At 32.5% G+C, this 26,131-nt stretch overlaps 1 pseudogene; it reads right to left on the reverse strand.

The window, feature by feature from the left end:
* Positions 1-14,064: 14,064 nt before the first annotated feature.
* On the reverse strand, positions 14,065-20,265 carry LOC136210443 (cuscuta receptor 1-like; annotated as a pseudogene).
* Between the last annotated feature and the right edge of the window lie 5,866 nt (positions 20,266-26,131).

Genomic DNA, 26,131 nt, shown 5'->3' on the forward strand with positions numbered 1-26,131 from the left:
TTGGAATCTGATTGGACCTCAGAGAAAAACTTTTGCATAATTCTGATATTACTATGCAAATCTGAGTTGTCCTGAAGAAGACATCGAAGGTCACTCAGTTTGACCTCGTCAACCTCGTCACATCGCCTGCTGAGTGCTCTAATTTTCTTATTACACTTTTTGACAAGTGTATAGAGGTCACTCAGGGCATTAACCATTTCATTTCTGAGCTGGGGAAGTGATATTACCTCATTTGATTGCTCCTCGTCGTCAGATGCAATGGAGGGGTCAGCATGCTCAGAGATGCACGGCTCAGCAAGTTCGTCAGCCATAAAACAGATCTTTGCTGACTCAGTGGCATCAGCTTCTGATGATGAAGACTCATCACTGTCGCTCCATGTTGCCACCATTGCCTTTTTGCCGTTCTTCCTTTCTTTCCTCAGCGTGGGGCAGCTTGACTTAATATGGCCAGTTTGATGACATTCAAAGCATGTAATGGGCTTTGAGTTGTCCTTCTTGTATTTGCTGTCGCTGGACTTAGCTTTATACTTATCAAACTTTCTGTAAGGCTTCTTAGAATATTTGTCATTCTTTTTGAACAACCTTTTCATCTTCCTGGTGAACATAGCCATCTCCTCATCATCTGTTGAGCTCCCATCAGTGGAGTCAGCTTTCATGACAAGAGACTTTTGCTTCTTGTCTTCAGACTTTTCCTTCACCTCGAAATTCTTCATCGAGATCTCATGGGTCAGCAGTGAGCCGATGAGTTCATCATATTTATAGGTGGTTAAGTCTTGAGCTTCCTTAACAGCTGTCTTCTTTGCTTGCCAGTTTTTAGGAAGACTCCTAAGAATCTTCTTGACTTGTTCTTCCTCGGTGAAGATCTTCCCAAGTCTCTTGAGCTCGTTGATGATGTTTGTAAACCTTGCATTCATGTTAGATATTCCTTCATCATCGTTCATTTCGAACAGCTCGTATAATCTCATCTGCTGGTTCACCTTGGACTCCTTCACTTTGTTTGTTCCTTCGTAGGTGACTTCCAGCTTCTTCCAGATCTCTTGCGCCGACTCACAACCTGATATCTTATTATATTCTGCAGCATCAAGCGCACAGTGAAGCATATTTATAGCCGAAGCGTGATTTTGTAGCTTCTTGAGACCATCCTCTGTCCATTTGGCCTCAGCTTTGACAACTGTTTGGCCAGCCAAAACTTCAACAGGAACAAACGGGCCTTGGACTATTGAAAGCCATGCACTCATGTTTGTTGCCTGAATAAAGTTTTTCATCCTATTCTTCCAGAAGGTATAGTTAGACCCGAAGAATAGGGGAGGCCGAGTAATGGACAGCCCCTCAGGTAAGATCTGAGTTGTTTGGTTTCCTGGGAGAAACCGAGTGCTGTTTTCAGCCATAGTGGGGATCAGCTCAAGGTAGTTAAACCTTTCACAGTGAGCTTTTAAGCTCTGATACCACTTGTTGGTCCCTTATAACGTAACAAGTTAGTTCCAAGGGGGGGGGGGGGTAGGAACTATTTAAAATTTTAATACGTTAAGGCTGACTTCTTTTTCTTTGAAAAAGGATTACACAGCGCGTTGAGTAAATAAGACACTAGCTTAGTCAACTGGTGACTAAGTCAGCTTCTTTCGTTGAGTCAGGAGATAGCACTTTGAGTCTATTCCTGAACTCAGACACTCAATACACACAACTCAGCTTGACCTCTTTACTTGGTCGGTTTTGATTAAGCAAGCAATATATATATTAAGGAGTTTAAGGTTAGAAAGATATTACTCAGCAGATTTATCCAGGTTCGGCCTCCAAGCCTACGTCCTGTCCCCGGAACACGTTCCGAGATTTCGAATTCTCTACTGAGCTCTTTAACGGTAGAGCATCAAACCTTTTACAACTTAGAAGCTGAGTATAACAAGAGTACCTTCCTCTATACCTCTACTCACTCCTAATCTCACGCTGAGTACTATAACCGAGTACTCGGCCTCTCCTTTCTAATCTCTAGAAATGATAAATATTTGTCCTAAACAACAATTGCTAAGACATTTTAGATGATTGAATAATCACTCTAGACTTTTACACAAAAGATATAGAATTTGGTGAAAGAATTTGCTTTGGTTTTTCTTACAGAGCTTTGAGTAGAATTTTGGTCAGCGTAATGGCTTAATCAAGTTCTGTGTCAAATGAAGCAACTAAATGGCTTTATTTATAGAGACGTCTAAGGCATCGGTCATTTCGAATTTCGAAATAACCGTTGGAGGGAAACGGCTTCCTGTCGTTGTCACTTAGTCTTGCTCAGAGCTCTCGGCCAATCAGATTTGAGTATCTTCTGTCCTCGGTCAGTGTTGAGCAGCTTTTAGTCAGCTCGGCAGAATGTCTCTCCATTTATGGTAAGGTCAACTAGACAGCGTTCTGTGTCTTCTGAACTTTACCCAAAGTGGAATTACTTTGTCTGGAAGTTGTTCTTGCTTAGCTGCTGTCTCGTACTCTTTGTCGATTCAACTCAGCGGCTTCACTCCGAAGTTGTTCAACGAAGGTCTTCTAGATCCTTCTCTTGCTGAGTTGCATTTTGATCATAACGACAGCGTTTTGTACACGCGGGCCGAGTTGTCTTGATCTGTTTGACTTGGGCTTTGACTTCCGTATTGGGCTTTGGCCTTTTACTCTTTATGTCTTATAAATAATTATAACTCAACATTGAACAAACACATTAGTATAATAAATCAAAGCATTTAAACTTAGTGTGTTTAGAATATATTTAATTTTACTTAAATAATTTTGTCAAATAAAAATCATGTGGAAAGGTGTTTCAACAAGTCGAACCTGGAAGGAATCCTTTGTTTGATAGGATTCTGGAAGGTTCGCTTGATCTTTTGGAGATTGAGGAACCTGCTAGCGGCAGCAGGCTTGGGCCGCCATGGTTGCATTTGGGCCGTTTGTGGTTGTTTTGGATTGTTTATTTGCTTGGCTTGGGCCGTAATGCGGATAATACTAACGTTATGCGTGTGACATCATTTTGTAGGATATATATATATATATATATGTGGAAGAGTTCTTAATGGAGAGTCTCCATTCATGGAGACTAATATATTCTGATTAAATGACCTGCTATAGTAGGTTACCAATAGGTTATCAGGTTACCTAGATGTATATTTCTCTCTCTATAATAAATGATTGTCCATGTTTTCCAAAAAAATAATCTCTCTCCATAATAAATCCATAATAATAATTGGTATATAAAATCATATATAAAAAAAATAAAAAAAAAAGACTAAAATCGTCCTTCTTACTCTATTTAAACCATGCTTGATTGTGATAATAATTTAATTTATGCTCTCTCGATTTTCTCTTCCAACACCCCATTTGGAAGCTTTGACCATTAAAACCAGCATTTTCTCCCTGGAGAAACATTTGTAATGCAGGTTTTCATTCGAGAGGCTTGTGTCTAGTGCTGGTAAAGAATGCATAATCACCATGTATGCATATATATGAACTTATAACTCTATACATACTTTTTTTTTATTCAACTCTATACATACATTTACTTGCATCACAAAGGGGAAAATATTATTTTGTGGTTTTTGATCAAGTATTGAATTTTGCATCGGAATATATATCTAAAAACTTTATGTATAGTAAACTCTATAAAAATAATTAAGATGTTCAAAATATTAGTGGTCTCCATCCATTTACCTATATAAATAGAAATGATAAATATTTAAATGAATTATGATACGTATAAAATTCCTTTACCTAAATACCCCTAAAGTTTACGGCTAAGAGCAATTTTTCTCTAACGTCTAAAATAGTGCAATTTTGCACCTAACCTTGGCAGTGAAGAGTAAGTTCACCCCTAACATTGATAAATTTTTAAATTGAGCTTACAACCATAAGGATTTAAATCGACTTTACAATCCTAAAGATTTATAAATTGAGCTTATATCTATTATGTTAGGGGTTGTAAGCTAAATGATTATTTGTAAATAAATAAAAGCTTAAAGAAATAAAAAAACATAAGAATTTACAAATTGAACTTACAATTCTAAGGATTTACAATTTGAGCTTACAATCCTCAAATTTTATAAATTGAGCTTACAATCCTAATGATTTATAAATTGAGCTTACATTAAGTTACTTTCCAACTTAGTTATATTATATCATTTGAATCAACCTCGCATGATATCAACCTATTGGTACGATGTCATTTTACACGTATTCCGATGATGACTTATTTATTATTACCATCACCTATATTACCCTTGAATGACATCCTACTAATTAAAAATGTCAAAATTTTTATGAGAAATTGGTATATTGGTAACTATGATGACAGTTTACATAATAATTTCAATCATTGTAGCGTTTTACAAATGATATAGGACATAATCAATTATGTCATGAGATTTTTTTCAGATAACATATTCGTTTCATTTATTTGTCTTCCTATATTTCTTTATATGAAATTTAAGTTTAGTGATGTTTCCGTTGAGTAATATTTTAGTTCAGTAATGTTTCAGTTTAGTAATGTTTCAGTCTAGTGATGTTTCAGTTGAGTAATATTTCAGGTCAGTGATGTTTCAGTTTAGTAATATTTTAGTTGTGTAATGTTTCAGTTTAGTGATGTTTCAGTTTAGTAATATTTGAGTTCAGTGATGTTTTAGCTTAGTAATGTTTCAGTTAGTAATAATGCAATTCAGCGATGTTTCAGTTGAGTAATATTTCAGTTCAGTATTTCATTTCAATGATGTTTAAATTCAATAATATTTCAGTTTAGTAATGTTTCTGTCTAGTAATGTTTCAATTTAGTAATATTTCAATTCAGTGATGTTTCAGTTTAGTAATGTTTCAGTTCAGTAATATTTCAGTTCAGTAATGTTTCAGTTTATTAATATTTCGGTTTAGTGATTTTCAGTTCAGTTATATTTCAGTTTAGTGATGTTTAAGTTTAGTAATATTTAAGTTCAGTGATGTTTAAGTTTAGTAATATTTAAGTTCAGTGATGTTTCAGTTCAAATAATATTTCAGTTCAGTGATGTTTTAGTTTCGTGAAGTTTCGGTTTAGTAATGTTTCAATTGAGTAATGTTTCAATTCAGTGATATTCCAGTTCACTAATGTTTCAGTTGAGTGATATTTTAGTTCAATCATGTTTCAGTTTAGTAGTGCTTCAGTTTAGTAATGTTTCAGTTTATTAATGTTTCAGTTCAGTAATATTTCAGTTCGGTAATGTTTCAGTTTAGCAATATTTCAGTTTAGTAATGTTTCAATTTAGTATTGTTTCAGTTTAGTGATGTTTCAGTTTAGTAATGTTTTGGTTTAGTGATGTTTCAATTCAGTGATATTTCAACTCAGTAATATTTCAGTTTGGTAATGTTTCAGCTTAGTAATGTTTCAGTTTAATAATATTTGAGTTTAGTAATGTTTTAGTTCAGTAATGTTTCTGTTTATTAATATTTTAGTTCAGTGATGTTTCAGTTCGATGATGTTTTAGTTCAGTAATATTTCATTTTAGTAATGTTCCAGTTCAGTTATGTTTCAGTTTAGTAATATTTCAGTTTAGTAATGTTTTAGTTAAGTGATGTTTCAGTTCAGTAATGTTTCACTTTAGTCATGTTTCAGTTTAGTAACGTTTCAGTTCTGTGATGTTTCAGTTTAGTAATGTTTCAATTCAATGATGTTTCAGTCTAGTAAAATTTCAGTTCAATGATGTTTTAGTTCAGTAATGTTTCAATTGAGTAATGTTTCAGTTTAGTGATATTTCAGTTCAGTGCTATTTCAGTTTAGTAAAATTTCAGTTCAATGATGTTTCAGTTTAGTAATGTTTCAATTTAATAATGTTTCAGTTTAATAATATTTCAGCTTAGTAATATTTCAGTTTAATGATGTTTCTGTTTAGTAATGTTTCAGTTTAGTGATGTTTCAGTTTAGTGATTTTTCAGTCCATTAATGTTTTATTTTAGTGATGTTTCAGTTCAGTGATGTTTCAGTACAGTGATATTTTAGTACAGTGATTTTTTAGTACAGTGATGTTTCAGTTCAGTAATATTTCCATTTAGTAATGTTTTAGTTTAGTAATGTTTTAATTCAGCAATGTTTCAGTTTAGTAATATTTCAATATTGAGATTTTTAGTTCAGTAGTATTTCAGTTTAGTGATGTTTCAGTTTAGTGATTTTTCAGTTCAATAATGTTTCAGTTTAGTGATGTTTCAGTTCAGTGATGTTTCAGTTTAGTAATATTTTAGTTCAGTGATGTTTCTGTTCAATGACGTTTCAGTTCGGTGATGTTTCAATTAAATGATATTTCAGTTTAGTAATATTTCAGTTTAGTGATATTTCAGTTCAATTATGTTTCAGTTTAGTAATTTTTCAGTTTCATAATGTTTGAGTTTAGTAATGTTTGAGTTGAGTAAGATTTGAGTTTAGTAATGTTTCAGTTTAGTAATAATTCAATTCAGTGATGTTTCAGTTGAATAATATTTCAGTTTTGTGATGTTTTAGTTTAGTAATGTTTCAGTTCTGTGATATTTCAGTTCAGTAATGTTTTAGCTCGGTAATGTTTCACTTCATTAATGTTTTAGTTCAGTAATGTTTCAGTTGAGTGATGTTTCGGTTTAGTGATGTTTCAGTTCAGTGATGTTTCGGTTTAGTAATATGTTAGTTCAGTGATGTTTCTGTTTAATAATGTTTTAGTTGGGTGATGTTTCAGTTCAATGATGTTTCAGTTCAATGATATTTCAGTTTAGTAATATTTCAGTTTTGTGATATTTTAGTTCAGCTATGTTTCAGTTTAGTAATCTTTCAGTTTCATAATGTTTCAGTTTAGTAATGTTTTAGTTCAGTGATATTTCAGTTGAGTAATATTTAAGTTCAGTGATGCTTTAGTTTAGTAATGTTTCAATTTAGTACTAATTCAATTCAGTGATGTTTCAGTTGAGTAATATTTCAGTTCAGTGATGTTTTAATTCAGTAATGTTTCAGTTCCATGATATTTCAATTTAGTAATGCTTCAGCTCAGTAATGTTTCAGTTCATTAATGTTTAAGTTTAGTAATGTTTCAGTTCAGTAATGTTTCAGTTTAATAATGTCTCAGTTCAGTAATATTTTATTTGAGTAATATATCAATTTAGTAACGTTTTAGTTCAGTAATGTTTCAGTTCAGTAATATTTCAGTTCAGTGATGGTTCAGTTTAATAATGTTTCAGTTCAATCATGTTTCATTTTAGTAATATTTCAGTTTAGTAATGTTTCAGTTCAGTGATGTTTCAATTTAGTAACGTTCAGTTCAGTAATGTTTCAGTTCATTAATGTTTTAGTTGAATGATGTTTTAGTTTAGTGATGTTTCAGTTTAGTAATGTTTCAGTTTAGTAATGTTTCAGTTTAGTAATGTTTCAGTTGAGTGATGTTTCAGTTTAGTTATGTTTGAGTTCAGTAATATTTCAGTTTAGTAATGTTTCAGTTCAGTAATGTTTCAGTTTAGTAATGTTTCAGTTCATTAATGTTTCAGTTCAGTAATCTTTTAGTTCAGTAATGTTTCAGTTAAGTGATGTTTCAGTTCAGTAATATTTCAGTTCAGTAATATTTCAGTTCATTAGTGTTTCATATTTCAGTTCAGTGATGCTTCACTTCAGTAATATTTCAGTTTAGTAATGTTTCAATTTAGTAATATTTCAGATCAGTAATATTTTAGTTCAGTTGTGTTTCAGTTCAATAATATGTCAGTTTAGTAATGTTTCACTTTAGTGATGTTTCAGTTCAACCATATTTTAGTTGAGTAATGTTTCAGTTTATTAATGTTTTAGTTTAGTATTATTTTAGTTTAGTGATGTTTCAGTTCCGTAATATTCCAGTTCAGTGATGTTTTAGTTTAGTGATGTTTCGATGGAGTGATATTCAATTTATTAATATTTCAGCTCGGAGATATTTCATTTTAGTAATGTTTCAGTTTAGTAATATTTCAGTTTAGTGATGTTTCAGTTCAGTAATGTTTCAGTTCAGTAATGTTTCAGTTCAGTAATTTTTCAGTTGAGTAATGTTTCAGTTTAGTAATGTTTTAGTGCAGTAATGTTTTAGTTTAGTAATATTCCAGTTAAGTGATGTTTTTAGTTTAGTACTGTTTCAGTTTAGTAATATTACAGTTCAGTAATGTTTCAGTTGAGTGATATTCCAGTTCAGTAATATTTCAGCTGAGTGATGTTTCAGTTCAGTAATGTTTTAGTTTAGTAACATTTCAGTTCAGCGATGTTTGAGTTTAGTAATGTTTCAGCTCAGTGATGTTTCAGTTTCATGATATTTCAATTCAGTAATATTTGAGTTTAGTAATATTTCAGTTTAGTGATGTTTCCGTTCAGTAACGTTCAGTTCCGTAATGTTTCAGTTCATTACTGTTTCAGTTGAATGATGTTTTCGTTTAGTGATGTTTCAGTTTAGTAATGTTTCAGTTGAGTGATGTTTGAGTTCAGTTATGTTTGAGTTCAGTAATATTTCAGTTCAGTAATATTTCAGTTTAGTAATGTTTGAGTTCAGAAATGTTTCAGTTTAGTAATCTTTTAGTTCAGCAATGTTTCAGTTTAGTGATGTTTCAGTTTAGTAATATTTCTGTTCATTAATATTTCAGTTTATTAATATTTCAGTTTAGTGATGTTTTAGTTCAGTAATGTTTCAGTTCAATGATGTTTCAGTTCAATAATGTTTCAGTTTAGTAATGCTTCAGGTTAGTAATATTTCAGTTCAGTAATGTTTCAGTTGAGTGATGTTTGAGTTTAGTTATGTTTGAAGTCACTAGTATTTCAGTTTAGTAATATTTGAGTTTAGTAATGTTTCAGTTTAGTAATCTTTGAGTTCAATAATGTTTCAGTTCAGTGATGTTTCAGTTCAGTAATATTTCAGTTCAGTGATGTTTCAGTTTAGTGATGTTTTAGTTCAGTAATATTTCAGTTCAGTGATGTTTTAGTTCAGTAATATTTCAGTTTAGTAATGTTTCAGTTCAGTTATGTTTCAGTTCAGTAATGTTTCAGTTTAGTAATCTTTTAATTCAGTAATGTTTCAATTCAGTGATGTTTTAGTTCAGTAATATTTCAATTCAGTAAAATTTTAGTTCAGTGATGTTTCAATTTAGTGATGTTTCAATTCAGTAATATTTCAGTTTAGTGATGTTTTAGTTCAGTAATATTTTAGTTCAATAATATTTCAGTTCAGTAATCTTTTAGTTTAGTAATTTTCAATTCAGTAATGTTTCAGTCCAATAGTGTTTTAGTTCAGTAATGTTTCAGTTGAGTAAGGTTTCAGTTTAGTAATATTTCAGTTAAGTGATGTTTAAGTTTAGTGATGTTTTAGTTCAGTGATATTTCGGTTCAGTGATGTTTTGGTTCATTGATATTCAGTTTAGTAATATTTCAGTTCAGTGGTGTTTCAGTTCAGTAATGTTTTAGTTTAGTAATATTTCAGTTCAGTGATGTTTCAGTTTAGTGATGCTTCAGTTCAGTAATATTTCAATTCAATGATGTTTTAGTTCAGTAATATTTTAGTTCAGTAATGTTTCAGTTCAGTAATATTTTAGTTAAGTGATGTTTTAGTTTAGTAATGTTTCAGTTTAGTAATATTCCAGTTCAGTAATGTTTCAGTTGAGTGATATTTCAGTTCAGTAATGTTTCAGTTGAGTGATGTTTCAGTTCAGTAATATTTTAGTTTAGTAACGTTTCAGTTTAGTAATGTTTGAGTTCAGTAATGTTTCAACTCAGTGATATTTCAGTTTCTGATGTTTCAGTTCAGTTTTGTTTAATGTTTCAGTTCAGTGATGTTTCAGTTCAGTGATGTTCAGTTCAGTAATATTTCAGTTCAGTAATGTTTCTGTTCAGTCATGTTTGAGTTTCGTAAAGTTTTCTGTTTAGTGATATTTATGTTACGTTACTTTATGTTTGTGTGAGGATATAAATCAATTGCATGAAGGGAGTAGTGTTTAATACGACATCTAAATGGATGACACTAAACATTTATTATTGTCATTAGTGTGGCATTAGAATATATGAATTATAGAGATTGTAAGTTTAATGATTGTTTATAAATAAATGAATGCTTATGGAAATAAAAAAATTTAAGGATTTACAAATTGATCTTGGAATCATAAGGATTTACAAATTGAGCTTACAATCCTAGAAAATTTATAAATTGAGTTTACAATTCTAAAGTAATAAATAGGGGGACAACACCATTAATTAGAACATCATTAATGTTGTATTTGGTTATCATAAATAATGTTGTACATTCTCAATGTCAAGGTTTTAGTGTTTCCAATGAATAATCATTTATAGGATAAATAAGTTAGGAGGTTTATTGAGATTAAATTGCTCGTAATTATTATCTTATCAAATAAGTTATTATTATCTTTATATTTAGGGTGTCTTCTATGGTTAGTTTGTATATGACAAAGTACCATTACTTGGTGTGTTTTCACCATTGGATGACGGATTAGAAAATTAATCCAATAGTGAAAACACACAAAGTAAGGCTTACTTTGTTAAAAACAAAGTAAGCATAGCTTTTACCTATATTTAGATATAGTTATAGATAATAATAATAAGAGTATTATTCCGAATATAACTCTTATTAAATAACCTAATTCTATCTAACTAGGGTTTAGATATAAGAGGCTATTTATACCCCTTGCCATTGAGAATTTCGGCCAACCCTAGTCCTTCCGAGGCGAGAGAAATTTCGACCCCACTGTTGAGGATGAGATTTCCACCGTTTTCTTCCATTCAATTGATTCTACCTCTTTCCCTTTATCCTTGATCTTGTGTTGATTAATTAGAGGCAATCTATTTTAGTTGCTATTCATTGGTTGAATTCTAATTGATTTGATCTTGTGTTTTTGTCTTGTGCTCATGAACTCAGATCTAGAGTTGATGGCACTTCGCTAGCAACAGTAGATAGTTCTTCAGAAAGGTATTTCCTTCTATCCCTCTTTATATGAAATAACGATTAACGGATCTTGGTTTAAAGGAAATACGTTAAAAATTTGATATTTCCACTGCCAAACGTTTGCCTATTTTCCTTCACCCGAGGCATTGAGGTACATTATTCTAAACCCTACTTCGTGATTATTGTTTATTCTCTCTAAGAATATTACTGACTTTGGCATCGGAGTGTCCCCGACCGATCCCACCAGCGCCTCACAGGGACGCATTCCGGTGAAGGAAAATCTGCAAGATATCAGTGTTAAACATTACATATTTTTGTGTTATGATCTAACGTGACAACATGACAATATGTTAAACATTACAAAATGCCGCGTTATGATCTAACACGACAACGCAACAATATGTTAAACATTACATATTGTCGTGTTATGATTTAAACGCGACAACGCGACAATTTGTTGGCTACTGAAGTTTGTCGCGTTATAATTAATATAACGCGACAACATTGAAAACACTTCTCTATTGTTGTATTAGGTCACAGAATTGCAATGCGACAGTGTAACAAGTGTCAAGAATTGTAGAGACATACTGCATTACGACATTTTCTACGACAATGTGAGTTCCAATGGGTTTTCTAATTTCAACATTATTCGTAACTAAGCTAATTTCATTTGCATTTGACATATACATTAAGTATCCATCATCTTACACATCTATTGATATTGTATGAAATTGAAATTAAAATGTAGGTAAGGATCAACCCAAGACTTACATGATTTTTGAATTGGAATGTTGGATGAACAAAGTTTTAGCTCTTGAAATGTATTGTTCTCTTGATTGTTGTAGAGAATGAACAGGGTCGGCCCTGGTCATAGGCCCGGGGTGCCGCTGCCCAGGGCCCAAGGCTAAAAGGGGCCCAAAAAATTTAATTTTTTGAATATATATATATATATATATATATTGTTATAAATTTAGTTATAATATCCATTAGGTCTAAAAATTGACTAAATAATATGATATATTAGGTCTAAAATGAGTCAAAATTTCTATTTTTAGATTTTTTTAGTACAATATTTTTAGGGAAAATTACAAATCTGGGTCAAATGGGAAGCCCATTTACATATTAAACCCATTTACTAATTCTACTACATATCTAGACTGATTTTGTGTGACTTTCCAAAAATACCCTCAATATTTACGCGGAGCTCGCCCTATCCCGTCTGACTTCGCATATTCACCCATATGCGAAGCCTGCGAAGTTAATGTTTTAATTTACTTAATGAATTTAGTTCGCATATGCGAAGCCTGCGAAGCTGAAGTTTGTTTTGCTTGATGAATTTAGTTCGCATATGCGAATGCTGGATATTATTTGAAGCTAATACGCGAAGTGGTATATAACAAAAATTGGCAAACAACAACGGATTCGAACATTAAAATCATAACATTATCAAAATTTACAACAAGATTTCCACAATAACAACATTCAAATCATAACATTATTAAAATTTACAACAAGATTGCCACAATGAACTCTACTAACCAATCATTTTAAAGTGAAACTAACTAATCCGGTACCAAGATTACGCATCCGCTTCAAAATTGGCACCGGATTAAGTTAGGTCCACTTTAAAGATTGGCACCATGGGATGGACGTGTCCCATGGTGCACCCCGAGATTGACACAACCTCTCCTAACGAACCATTTCAGGAGTGAATGTGTCAATCTTGGGGAAGTTCATCCCTATACAGGAAGGAAAATCATCTTCCCTGCAGCCCAGTACGCCGCCTTCTAGAAAGGGATGTTACGTATTCAACCATCTACAGAAAAAATTAACCGTGTTAGTTATGAAAAAGGACGATTTTGGCTTCGCGAAATGAAAATTAGCGAAGCATGCGAATGTAAATGTGCAGGGGAAGAGGTGATTTTACTTCGCATATCTATTTTTTCGCGAAGTCTGCGAGGTCTGAAATGTGACTATCTACGTCGCATATCGATGCTTTCGCGAAGTCTGCGAGGTCTGAAACGTGAGGATCTATTCGCAGACTTCGCGAACTAATCGATTCGCGAGATAGATCCATACGTTTCAGACTCTTTCTCTTCGAAGAACTTCGCAAAATCATCAATTCACGAAGTAGATCATCACTTTCCAGGCTCGTTCTCTTCGCAAAGCTTAGAGAAACCATCGATTGCGAAGTGAATTCATGAAAAAACGCAGAAAAAAATAGATACTTATATTTTTCGCCCCTTTCACCCCCAAAAGCGACAATAACAATATGATAACATGGGAAGAACGAAGGAAATAACGTAGAAAAACCATTTCTTTGATGGTAACAAGAAGAAAGAAACCAAACAACGAACAGGAAGATGAAAAACCATTTACTCGTTTTCTAGGGTTGGGAAGTTGCAGAATCAAGAGATGAAGAGATGAAAAAGAGAAATTCATTATGATTTTGACTAAATGGTGCAGATTTCGTGCAATTTAAAGGAAGAAAGGAAGATCAAAAGTCTTGAAATCATTAATGCAGGAGCAACTTTTCGCATAACCAAGGAGATAGGGGGGAGCGGTGATTCGCGAGTGGTGGAAGTGGGAAGGTCAGGGGTATTTTTGGAAAGTCACACAAAATCAGTCTAGATTTGTAGTAGAATTAGTAAATGGGTTTACTATGTAAATGGGCTTCCCATTTGACCTAGATTTGTAATTTTCCCTTTTTTTTATTAAGGGCTCATTATCTCTTATTTCGCCTAGGGCCCCTAAAATGTCAGGACCGGCCCTGAGAATGAAAAGAAATAAAAGAAGGGAAGAGGGAAACCAGTTGCTTCGATTTTATTTGCATGAAAGGGAGAATGGGAAAGATGAGGGTATTTTTGTCCAAATGAAGTTAAAATATCTAGATCGGTAAGAAGTGAGTGAAGTAGTCATAATATGTAAATGGGCTATTAAATTGACCCAGATTTGTAATTTTCCCATTTTTTAAATGTACGGAACACTTACTTTTCTTATGAAAAAACATAAATGGAAAAAACAAAACTTATATATTATCAAAGTAAAACATTTCCCACCGCTAGAGTAAGTTCAATTTATATCAATTCTGCACATATTAATAGAATGTCCAACAAAATTTAGGAAACTTGAACGTTGAAAAAAGGGAATATTTTGAATTATAAAATCATAAGAATTTGTTTATACTCATTTCAATATAGCAAAACCAAACTCTTCTCCAATATGGATTTATATACAAAACTGCAATTGCCGATAATAACACCGTTCCATACGCTATACCAAAGCTCACATAAAAAACCTCCATGTCAATGAAGCTATTGTCACTTTCTTCATTGTAAGGTAATTTTTTTGCTGCCGGAAGCGATTCTACGGCATCACAACTTTTTGACAACGGCCAACCACAAAGAAAAGGATTTCCTTTATAACTGTTTTCATTAAATGTTGCAAATTGTGCCACATTATCCGGTGTTCGGCCAGATAAATTATTGTATGACACATTGAAAACCGCGATACTGGTTAACTGTGTAAGCTGATGGGGAATTGCTCCTTGCAAGTTATTGTGCGAAAGGTCTAAACTCTCAATTTCTTTCAATTTGGAAAATGTTGGAGGAATTCTTCCAGTCAAACTGTTGTGAGAAAAGTTTAGTGCTTTGATATTTCTAAGCTCTCCAACTTCTTTAGGAATCTGGCCAGTCAAATTGTTACACGATAAATCAATTCCAGACATATAACTCAAAATTTGTTCTTCGTAGGAATATGTAGCACCCTTCACTGTTAACTCCAAGGGTTCTGCTATTGGAATAATAGCATCTTCTAAACTGGAGAAGCTAGTAAAATTTAGACATGGTAGAATATGGCCAGAAATCCTATTGTGAGAAAGATCAAGAAAACTGAAGTGCTCCAGGTTGCAAATTTCAATTGGGATTTCCCCTTGCAAATTATTATATCCCAAGAAAAGATAACTAAGTTGAGAAGATCTGTCAATCCAAGATGGAAGACTTCCAGAAAAATTATTATGGCTAAGATCTAACACTAATAGCTTGAAGCAATAATAAAATGCATTGTTCAATGATCCTTGTAGCCTATTTTTAGAGAGGTTGACTACAAGAAATGAAGAGCTAAAATTTGAAGGTAGAGTTTCAGAAATAATGTTATCTGAGAGATCCAAAACTTGAAGTCGATGCATATTTCCTATGCACTTTGGTATTCTCCCGGATATATTGTTTTGACCCATGTCTAAAAATACAAAGCCAGTGTTGTTACAGAGGCTATCTGGAATGGTACCTTTAAACTCATTTCTGGACATATCTAACTCAATCAAACCTGGGAAGTATACTCCAATTTGTGGAGGGATATAGCCATTGAAGAAATTGTCAGAAATGTCCAAGTAATTCAAGTTCACATGAGGATTAGTTGGAAGCAAAATAGGCCCTGAAAGAGAATTATTGTTTAAATAAAGATATCCTAGACTTTTGTTATTCTCTAATAACCAATATGGAAACCTACCTCTCAATTTAAGGTTAGACAGACCATCATTTGTAGGTTCTTTTGGTGATATAGAAAATTGGGTATTGCTCCAATATCACCGTATCCATTCAAATAGAGATACTCTAACTGAAACTTGGGTTTCAAATTATGATTCTCTATTTCTACATACATTGCATTATTATCAGCAGACAAGAATTTGAGTTGGGAATGGTTGAAAAGGGGAGTGAGTGAGATTAGGATATCAAAGAAATTGTAAGAGATGTCTATATATTGGAGGGATGTTAAATTCTCAAGGGGAGACAAAACCTTTCCACTAAATTGATTGTTAGAGAGGTCAAGATATTGGAGGGATGATAGACTTAACAAGGGAGACAAAGAGATGTTTCCATTGAACTGATTTGAAGAGAGATCTAGATATTTGAGGGAAGTCAAATTTTCCAAGCACCAAGGTAGATTTCCACCAAGATCATTAAACTTCAAATCAAGTGCTTGAAGATGCTTCAACTCGCACAAACCTAGAGAATTATACAAATATTTCAGTTGAAATGGCGGAATTACGAAAAACAATGTAAAAAGAAAAGGGGTTAAGGTGTAAAAATACCGCTAACGTTTTAGGTCAAGAGCAATTTTACCCCTAACGTCTAAAATGGTGCAATTTTACTCCTAATGTTTGTAGCCAAGAGAAATTTTACCCCTAACGTTGATAAATTGGATCAATTTCAAACACTATTATAAAATACAGTCATTTTTTTCTTTATTTTGCACCAATTGCATATTAATTTATTCTAAAAAAAGGATATAATGATTTTTGTAATTTAATAATAAAATTGGAGATTAATATTTATAAATTCGGTGATTTTTTTGAATTTTTTTTTTGTCTAATTCATACAAAAGACAATATATTTTTAATATTTTTTTCACATCCCAACATATGTTTGTGATTTGTTACTGATAAAATAACGCATGTGTGAAGTGTAGATGACAAGATTCATGACCGAGATGACAGTTTGATGAATTATTTCCCAAATTGACCCAATTTATCAACGTTAGTGGTAAAACTGTTTTTGACTTCCAACATTAGCGATAAAATTGCACCATTTTAGACGTTAGGGGTAAAATTGCTCCGTTAAGGGTGTTTTTGCACCTTAACCCAAGAAAAGTGATGATATATATACCTTGCGAAGTAGGTATATTGCCACTGAGACCACATCTTGGTAAGGATAAAGTTTTAAGGGATCTCATTATTCCAACGTTTTGTAGTAAATTGCTGTCCATAGCAGAATTATTCAAGTACAAGTGTTCCAAATTTTCGAAACTAGATCCTATATTATGGAAAGAAGACGAAAAATAAAGTATTCAGAACAACAATGCATATGTTAAAGAAATATGGCTAATTAATTTATTAGTCCCTATATTTTGATAAAACACATTGTTTAGTCAATGTATTTTCAAAAACACATAGTAAGGTCCCTAACCTTTTTCTCAGTGAACTGTTTAGTGCTCCGTCTATTTGTTAGACTTCGGAAATGACTAAATTATCCTTTACTATTTACCTTCAAACTATTTGTATGGAGAACAAGAAAGAAAAAGAACATACCCAATGTTTACGAATTTGAATGATTAAGAAGAAAATCAAAAAGAAGAACACTCAAAGTTGATTTCAGAAAATCAAAAAGAAGAACACAAACCCAAATTAACTAACATAATCTTCATGAGAGTTTAACGGCAAGGACTAAACAGTTCACCGAGAAAAACGTTAGCGACTAAACAGTTCATCGAGAAAAACGTTAGAGACTTTACCGTCTGTTTTAAAAAATACAATGACTAAACAGTGTATTTTTTTCAAAATATAGAGAATAATAAATTAATTACCCAACAAATATCTACTCAATTTATGAAGTTAAACGGTTGCGAAGTACATACCTTGACCAATAGATAGTGTGCCATTGAGATTCAGATATGTTAAGGACAAAACTTTGAGAGAAGGAAATGCTCTACTAAGGCTCTCAAGGAAATTTTCATCTACAGAAGAATTAATGTATAAAATCTCTTCCACCTTGCTTTTATAATCTACAGAAATCACAAAACAACATTTAAAATGAATAGAATGAGTAGTTAATTAATGTATTAAACTAAAAACTGTATATATATATACATACTTTCACTAAATATTTGTCCTTGAAAATTATTATATTTTAGTGAAAGGGTCTTTATGTTTGGAAATTGCTTCAATGATTGTAGAACAAGATTGCATATTCCATCTGCTGCAGTCATATGTTCAAGATTAAGAACTCTCAAGTTGGATGCACCTCTATAATCTGCAGCTCATTACAATCCAAGTCAAAGAAACAAATTTCAGTTTGATTGAATATGGAGTTATTGAATGCAATTTGACAATAACGAGGTCTTTGAAACTTTTAAAATTTCATCGGGACAGTTGAATTTTTAGGCCTGAGTTGGGTGGATGCTACCTTTTGATAATATAAATTCGGTGATCTGATTTGCCCGCAAAATCAACTCCTGTAGACTGCTCAAACCATCTAATTCTGCATATATACCAGAGTAATGTTGAGAAAATCTATTAATTTAAAACAATTAAGTAAAATAAATATATAAATAAAAATAATAATAATTATTGCGAAGTTCCAATTGATGAAGGACTGTTTTTATAATTTGAATTAGTGAAGGATTATTTTTGTAATTTGTAATTATTTAAAAAATAAATAAATATAATATAATATGGGTGGACGGTGCCAACCCATTTAATTGTTGGCAATTATTAGGCCAACAATTAGTTGGCAGGTGATACTTTTTTGGAGTATATATATTTGTCAATATATGGCACTTGGAGAGTAAGAGAGTGGAATGAGGATGTAGAGTGAGAGAGGGCAAATTGTACTTTATTTTTAGAGGGTAGTTTAATTATTTTGGGGAGAGATAAAAATAGCGAGATAATTATTTTGGGTATTTCGGGAAATACCTGAGTGATACTATTTTGTTTTTATCTCATTGTAACGCTAGAAAGTTTCTAGAGAACACACTCTTGTACACCTCGTAAATTCAGTAAAGTAGTTTTCAAGTTTTAAACTGTTATTTTAGCAATATATTACTTATGCTTTGAGATTTATTGCTTCCGCTAAATTGTCGTAATCTAGAAAATTCCCAACAAGTAAAACATTGTAAAGAAAATTGTTTAAAAAAAGTAATTTAATTGGTGTTAATTAATCTAACCTTTGAAATTAAAGGGTCCTTTGAATGAATTGTATCCAATATCAAGAGTTTTGAGAGATGAAAGCCCGTTGAGAGATGACAACATGTTACTATTGAAGTAATTGAAACTCAGGACAAGATTCTCTATCTTGTTCAATTTTTGGAATTCTTCACCTCCTACTTGAAAATCAACAACATATGAATAAAATATTGTTTGGTTTTCAAAATTTAGGGGAATGAAAAAAAAATAAATTACCTGAGATATGAAAGGATCCATTCAGTTTATTGTAATACAGGTTTAATGATTTCAAAAATGGAAGACTAATCAAAGATTGTAAGATGCGGCTGTTGTTGAAGTAGTTTTCACCTAAGTCAAGAATCTCCAAATTGCTAAGTTCTGATAGCCTTTCAAAGCCTGTAAACTCAATCAATATTAAAAATTAGACTAAGTATTTGTCGGAGATTAATATAAGATATGTGATTGGACCGTAACTATCAGCTCGAGCTTTTAGTTCAATCGATTCCATGACATGGTATCAGAGCCGCTAGGACCAAACGGTCGAGGGTTCGAGTCTCGGCAACCTCATTAATTTGTGAAATTAAAAACACATGGCGTGATGGGCCTGTGTTGTGCACGCTGCAAGCCCAAAGGGCATTTGCGTGTGGGGGTGTGACCGTAACTATCAGCTCGAGCTTTTAGTTCAATCGGTTCCATGACAGTATTTAGCATGTGATCATAGTATTTTAGTTCAATCGGTTCCATGACAGTATTTAGCATGTGATCATAGTAATTGTATTTAGCATACAAAAAACAAATCTCATGGCCATGGACGGATACAGAGAGGCGTTGGATTTCTCAAAATTTGTTAAAAACTACTCAATCTTTTTTTTTTGTCCAAATCTAGTTTAATTTTGAAAAGTCTTACGTTGATTAGTACAAATTGATTTTAGACCACTCAAATGATAACATGATAACATGTATATATTGAGAAATTTTTTGAGTAAACTCCAGTTAGCAAAAAAAAAATGATTTTTATTCTAAATCCGCGAAACCACATGTTCTTTCTACATAATAAAATGGGTAATTAATTTATTAGTTCCTATATTTTTAAAAACACATTGCTTAGTCACTGTATTTTCAAAAACACACGGTAAGGTCCTTGACCTTTTTCTCAGTGAACTGTTTAGTCCCTGTCGTTAGACTCTTATGAAAATATAAGACTAAACAGTATGTTTTGTCAAAATATAAGGACTAATAAATTAATTACCCTAATAAAAGAAAAAGGAAATGAAGAAAATTAGAGGTACCTTCATTCTGAATGCAACCAGTTATTTTATTACCCCGTAATTCGAGTTTATTGAGTCGTTGAAAAGGAAGAAATAAAGAGGCGTTTAAATACCATTCTTCTTCTGAATATTGTGTTATAGAAGAAAGATGTAGTTGAGAAATATGATCTGTAGTGGAATTACACTCAACTCTTTCCCAACTACAACACTCCTCGGCACCATCGAAACCCCAAGAAGAGAGGTACGGAGAATCGAAGTAAGATTTGAGTTGTAAGAGACCAATTTTCTCGCTCTCCAAACAGCAATCACAAAACCAAGTCATCATAATCATAATTATAATAATCAACATCTTCTCCATTTGATATCTTTTCTTCTTACTCATCTTCACCCACCCAGATGCACTATAATTTATAGCCAGAGTTTATGATTATGTTTTTCCAGATGTTGACTCACGTTTTTTATGCTTTACATTATTTTATTTTATATTGTCTTACTAGGGAGTGGGAGAGGGTACGTGTGAAAGAAAGAACAAAATAAGTGACTATAATGCGTTTTTTCTTATTTTATGTGCACCAATGTCTCTTTTTCCATATGAGTATCCAGCTCATTAAAAATAAATAAAAAATAATATAATAGTGTTAATTTTATTGATTTTATAATTAATGGTAATATCAGTTAAACCTCGATAAATTAATGTTCGATAAAGTAATAACCTCGTTTATAGGCTTAATATATCATTTGCTCCCTGAACTTATCCAAAATGGTTGATTGGCCCCTTGAACTTTCAAAGTGTTCCGATAGCCCCCTGAACTTCCATAAAATGTTCAGTTAACCCCCTGAACTTGCATAAAATGTAATCAATTAATCATTCGGTTGTAAAAAAGTAAGTCAAATATGGAAGATATATTACACGTGCCTTAAAATGTTATTACATACTTCAGAAAATAGATTAAACCATGTTAAAAAAGAATTTTTTACTTATTCAACTATAAAACACTTTCTTCTCTAATATTATACTCGCATACCCCGATCTTGATCGTTTTACTTTTTTAAGATGTGTGCAACATATCTTCCACATTTAACTTACTTTTTTACAACCGAGTGATTAATTGATTACATTTTATGCAAGTTCAGGAGGCTAACTGGACATTTTATGCAAGTTTAAGGGGCTATCGAGATACTTTGAAAGTTCAGGGGGTCAATCAACCATTTTGGACAAGTTTAGGGGGCAAATGATGTATTAAGCCTCGTTTATATAATAAATTCTTTCGGTCCCGACTTGGGCCAATGGACTACAGTAATAACCTCGCTAAATGCATTAAGTAATAAAAAAATGCATCTATAGTTGATTGTTTTTTCTTTCCACCTAAACCAAAATTAACATCATCCTTAACTTTTTGTAGTGCAAACACAACTTATTCATTTTATAGTGCAAAAATTATCTATAAAATAATAAATATTGATTTATCGATAAATGAATAATTTATTCATTTATCGATAAATAAATAATCTCGCTTAATGAATATTTTTTTCGATTCCAAGGATATGCATTTATCGAGGTTTTACTGTATAGTGTTATATCTCAAATCTTATAGGCTTAATGCATATATACACACCTAAACTTGGTAACTTTTGCCTAATAGCACCCTCAACTTTTAAAATAACTTATCACACACTTATAGTTGCCTTTAAAAACCTATCGCACACTTATAGTTGGCTTTAAAAACCTATCACGCATCTATAGTTAGTTGGCTCATTCGGACCTCCTACACACAAAATCGTTGATTTTTCGTCTTTGACGGATGAGGTGGCATACAGAATGAACTCCTGCGCTTTTCTTTTTTTTCTATAACACGCATACCACCTTGTTCATTAAAGACGAAAGATCAACGATTTTGTGTGTATGAGGTCCGAATGAGCCAACTATAGGTGTGTAATAGATTTTTAAAGTCAACTATAGATGTGCAATGGGTTTTTAAAGCCAACTATAGGTGTGTGATAGGTTATTTTAAAAATTCAGAGTGCCGATAAGTAAAATGTGCCAAGTTCAAGGGTGTAAATATACATTAAGCCCTTATAATTAGATCAAGGTAAGGATTGCAAACGAGGAGGGGATTATCCATCCATGACTGGATTCGACCAATGGTTACCGAAAACCTAATTTATTTTCACCGAAAGGTTGGGAATGGGAAAAAGACATTCTATTAGAGGCTATTTAAGTAGAATAAAAGAGGGATTTTTTACAAACATTTTCCATTTTAGTTGTCATGCCAGCTTGTGTGTGGCCTTAAGGTTTGTTTGCATAATGGTTATTCAAAGCTAAAGTAAGAGAGGTGTAATGAAATAATTTTTTGTATTTGAACAGAAAGTAAGGTAAGTAATGATTATAATAACGTAATCGTGTTTAATCTGAAGATAAAGTAATAAGGTAAGGTTATGTACAAAATCACCATTATATATTTACTTTTAATTATAACTTCTACTTCTCTATAAACTAAATACCGTAAAACCATCATAAATTAATACTCGATAAATTACTAATCTCTTTAAAATAATAATTTCTTCTGATCCCGACTTAGACCAAATCACTAATTTTATACTCAATAAATTAGTATCTCTATTGATTAATAAAATTTCATGGTTCCAAAATTATTAATTTATAGAGATTTTATTAAATGATTTCTTCTTAAAAAATTATAACCAAATTTAATTAAATTACTATATGCTAATTTTGCTAAATATAAGAAATTAAATCCTCACTTATAACAATCAAAATAAAATTCTGTAATTTCTTATCTATTTTTCAGAACCAATACTTTTTTCAATTGAGTTGTAATTACCAACATCAATTACTATATTTATAGCACATTAGCTTACCAAGTTAATTAATTATGCTTACCGTCAAATCTGGATGTAACAAAAAGGCTTAATATGTCATTTGTCCCTGAACTTGTCCAAAAAGTTTGATCGGCTCTCTGAACTTTCAAAGTATCACGATATCCCTCTGAATTTGCATAAAAAATTCAGTTAGCCCCCTGAACTTGCGTAAAATGTAATCAATTGATCACTCTGTCGCAAAAAAAAGTAAGTTAAATACGGAAGATATATTGTACGAGTCTTAAAAAAAGTAAAATGACCAAAATCGGGATATACAGTTCTAATATTAGAGAAGACAAGTTGTATAATTGAGCAAGTAATAACTTCAATTTTAATTCATTTTTTAATTATGTAATAACATTCTAAGATGTGTGGAATACATCTTCCATATTTAACTTACTTTTTAAGACCAGTTTTCAATTGATTACAGTTTATGCAAGTTCAGAGGGCTAACTGAACATTTTATGCAAATTCAGAGGGTTATCGGTACACTTTGAAAGTTCAGGGGACCAATCAATCTTTTTGGACAAGTTCAGGGGGAAAATGATGTATTAAGCCTAACAAAAATAAAGTAAATTTTACCCTCATTTACCTTACTCCACAATTATACTTCAAAACAAACAAGTTATGAGCAATTTTATCCCTAACATTTAAATTAGGGTTAAGGTGTAAAAATACACTTAACGTTTTGGATCAAAAGCAATTTTACCCCTAACATTTAAAATGGTGCAATTTAACCTCTAACGTTGGAAGCCAAGAGCAATTTTACGCCTAACATTGATAAATTGGGTCAATTTGAGAAATAATTCATCAAAATGTCTTCTCGGTCATGAATCTTGTCATCTACACTTCACACGTGCGTAATTTTATCAGTAACAAATCACAAACATATGTTGGGATGTGAAAAAAAAATAGTACGAATTAGACAAAAAAATTCACCAAATTTATAAATATTAATCTCCAATTCTATTATTAAATTATAAAAAACATGCAATAATTTTTTTAGAACGAATTGTTATGCAATTAGTGCAGAATAAGGAACAAAAATATATCTATTTTATAATAGTGTCTGAAATTGATCCAATTTATCAATTGTTTTATAGGCTAATTCGTTATTAGGTGAGTCCGAAGCACGAATTCAAGCACAAAATTGATGCAGAGTGTTGCCCCTCGGAGAACCTGGGAGTTTTTTTTATTAAAGGCCGGTTAACGAGAAAGTGCAAAAAACAGACATCCCAACTATACTGGCACCACTGAAAATCACACCAAACCCGAACCAATATTATTAAAGAAAAAAAGAAAAGTTACAAATATCCAAATACTAAAGCTCAAAACAAAACCAAGTCAAGAGAAGCGATAAGAACCACGCATCTCAAGATCATTCAAAAAAACCGAGCAACAAAAATCTAGCATAATATCCCACTAATATAAATTATCAACCATACGACTAAAAGAGACAAGAGAATCAACAACCACATTTCCTTCACGGTAAACGTCACAAATGAAAATTTGTCACAAAATTGATGCAGTGTTGACCCTCGGAGAACCTGGGACTCAACTGTTGTCAATTTGTCACTACATACAGTGAAAATTTTGGCATATTATTCAAAGCATAAAATCATGTGATGATAAATAAACAAATAAATTTTAAAGGCTTGCCATGTGATGATAAATAACTATATATAAATCTTAACTGCTTTCCATGTAACGATAAATTAATAAACATAAATTTTAGAAGCTTGCCATGTGACTATAAAAAAAATAAAAATATATAAATTTTAAAAGAGGAAATATGGTATTTATCGTAATGCCTTGAATTAGTTCCTATTCGGAGTAGTATTGGGTTTCGGATTCCTAGTTGGATTGGGATCATGGGTTCCTAGTGGGATTAGGATCATGGGTTCCTAGTTGAATTGCGATCATGGGTTCCTAGTGGGATTAGGATAGATTGGGTATTATAAATACCCCATTATGTAAACCTAATAATGTAATCTGATTTTCGCCTCCTAATAATACTATTCTCCTTCTGCCCGTGGACTAGTCAACACAACGTTGGTGAACCACGTAAATCTGTGTGTTTTTCGATTGCTTGTTTATTTATCTTTCATTAATTCCGCACAACAAACTGGTATCAGAGCTTTCGGTTTCCGATCGGAGTTTTGTTTTCTGGAGAGAAAGATGTCTGCGAGGAACGTGAAAATCGAAAAGTTTACTGGGAGAAATAGTTTCAGTCTATGGCAGATCAAGATGCGGGCTTTGTTAAAACAACAAGGTCTGTGGACGTCGTTGAAGAAGGCAACGGGAGAAGTCACTGCTGAGATGACGATTCTGGAAGAAAAGGCACATTCAACAATTATGTTGTGCCTCGCAGATGACGTCATCACCGAGGTCTCAAACGAAGAGACTGTTGTCTGTGGATGAAGTTAGAGAGCTTATACATGACGAAATCTCTAACGAACAAACTTCTTTTGAAACAACGTCTGTTTCGCCTGCGAATGCATGAAGGTACGCAACTTAGGGATTATTTAGATCAATTGAACACATTATTACTAGAATTACGTAATATTGATGTGAAAATTGAAGATGAAGATGTTGCTTTGATTCTGTTGGTGTCTTTACCGCTTTCATATGAGAATTTTGTTCAATCATTTATTGTTGGTAAAGATTATGTGACTCTGGAAGAAGTTAGGTCATCTCTTCATAGCAGAGAGTTGCGCCATAAGGCGGGCAATACAGGTGCAGATAATCAGACCTATGGACTGTTTGCCAGCGGCTGTAAGGGAAAGGGAAACGGTGGGAAGAAGAAGTCTAAGAAGCCGTTCTCAAAGGGTCCTAAGCTAGACGACACATGTAATTACTGTAAGGAGAAAGGACATTGGAAAACTGATTGTCCAAAGAAGAAGAAGAAATCAGAAAATTAACCAGGTTCTGCTACTGTAGCAGATGGCGATAGCAGCTCTGAAAATGATATTGCTCTAGTTGCTGATGGACACACTCATCACTCTGATGTGTGGGTTCTTGATTCAGGAGCATCTTATCATATTTGTCCAAGGAGAGAGTGGTTTTCAACTTATACGCATGTAGATGGAGGTAGCATTTCAATGCCTAATAGTCATGTCTGCAAAGCAGTTGGAATAGGCTCGATCAAGTTGAGGACACATGATGGTAAGTTCTGCACATTGAACGAAGTCAGGCATGTTCCATTGATGATGAAGAATCTGATATCCCTGAGTCTTTTAGACAGCAGGGGTCTCAGCTGGTCAGGAAAAGATGGAGTTCTACATGTCTGTAAAGGTTCTGATGTGATTCTGAAAGGTGTGAAGCATGATACTTTGTATTTCCTATAAGGTTCCACTGTTACAGGTTCAGCT

Source organism: Euphorbia lathyris, unplaced genomic scaffold, assembly GCF_963576675.1.
Source record: "Euphorbia lathyris unplaced genomic scaffold, ddEupLath1.1 SCAFFOLD_26, whole genome shotgun sequence".
Taxonomy (NCBI): domain Eukaryota; kingdom Viridiplantae; phylum Streptophyta; class Magnoliopsida; order Malpighiales; family Euphorbiaceae; genus Euphorbia; species Euphorbia lathyris.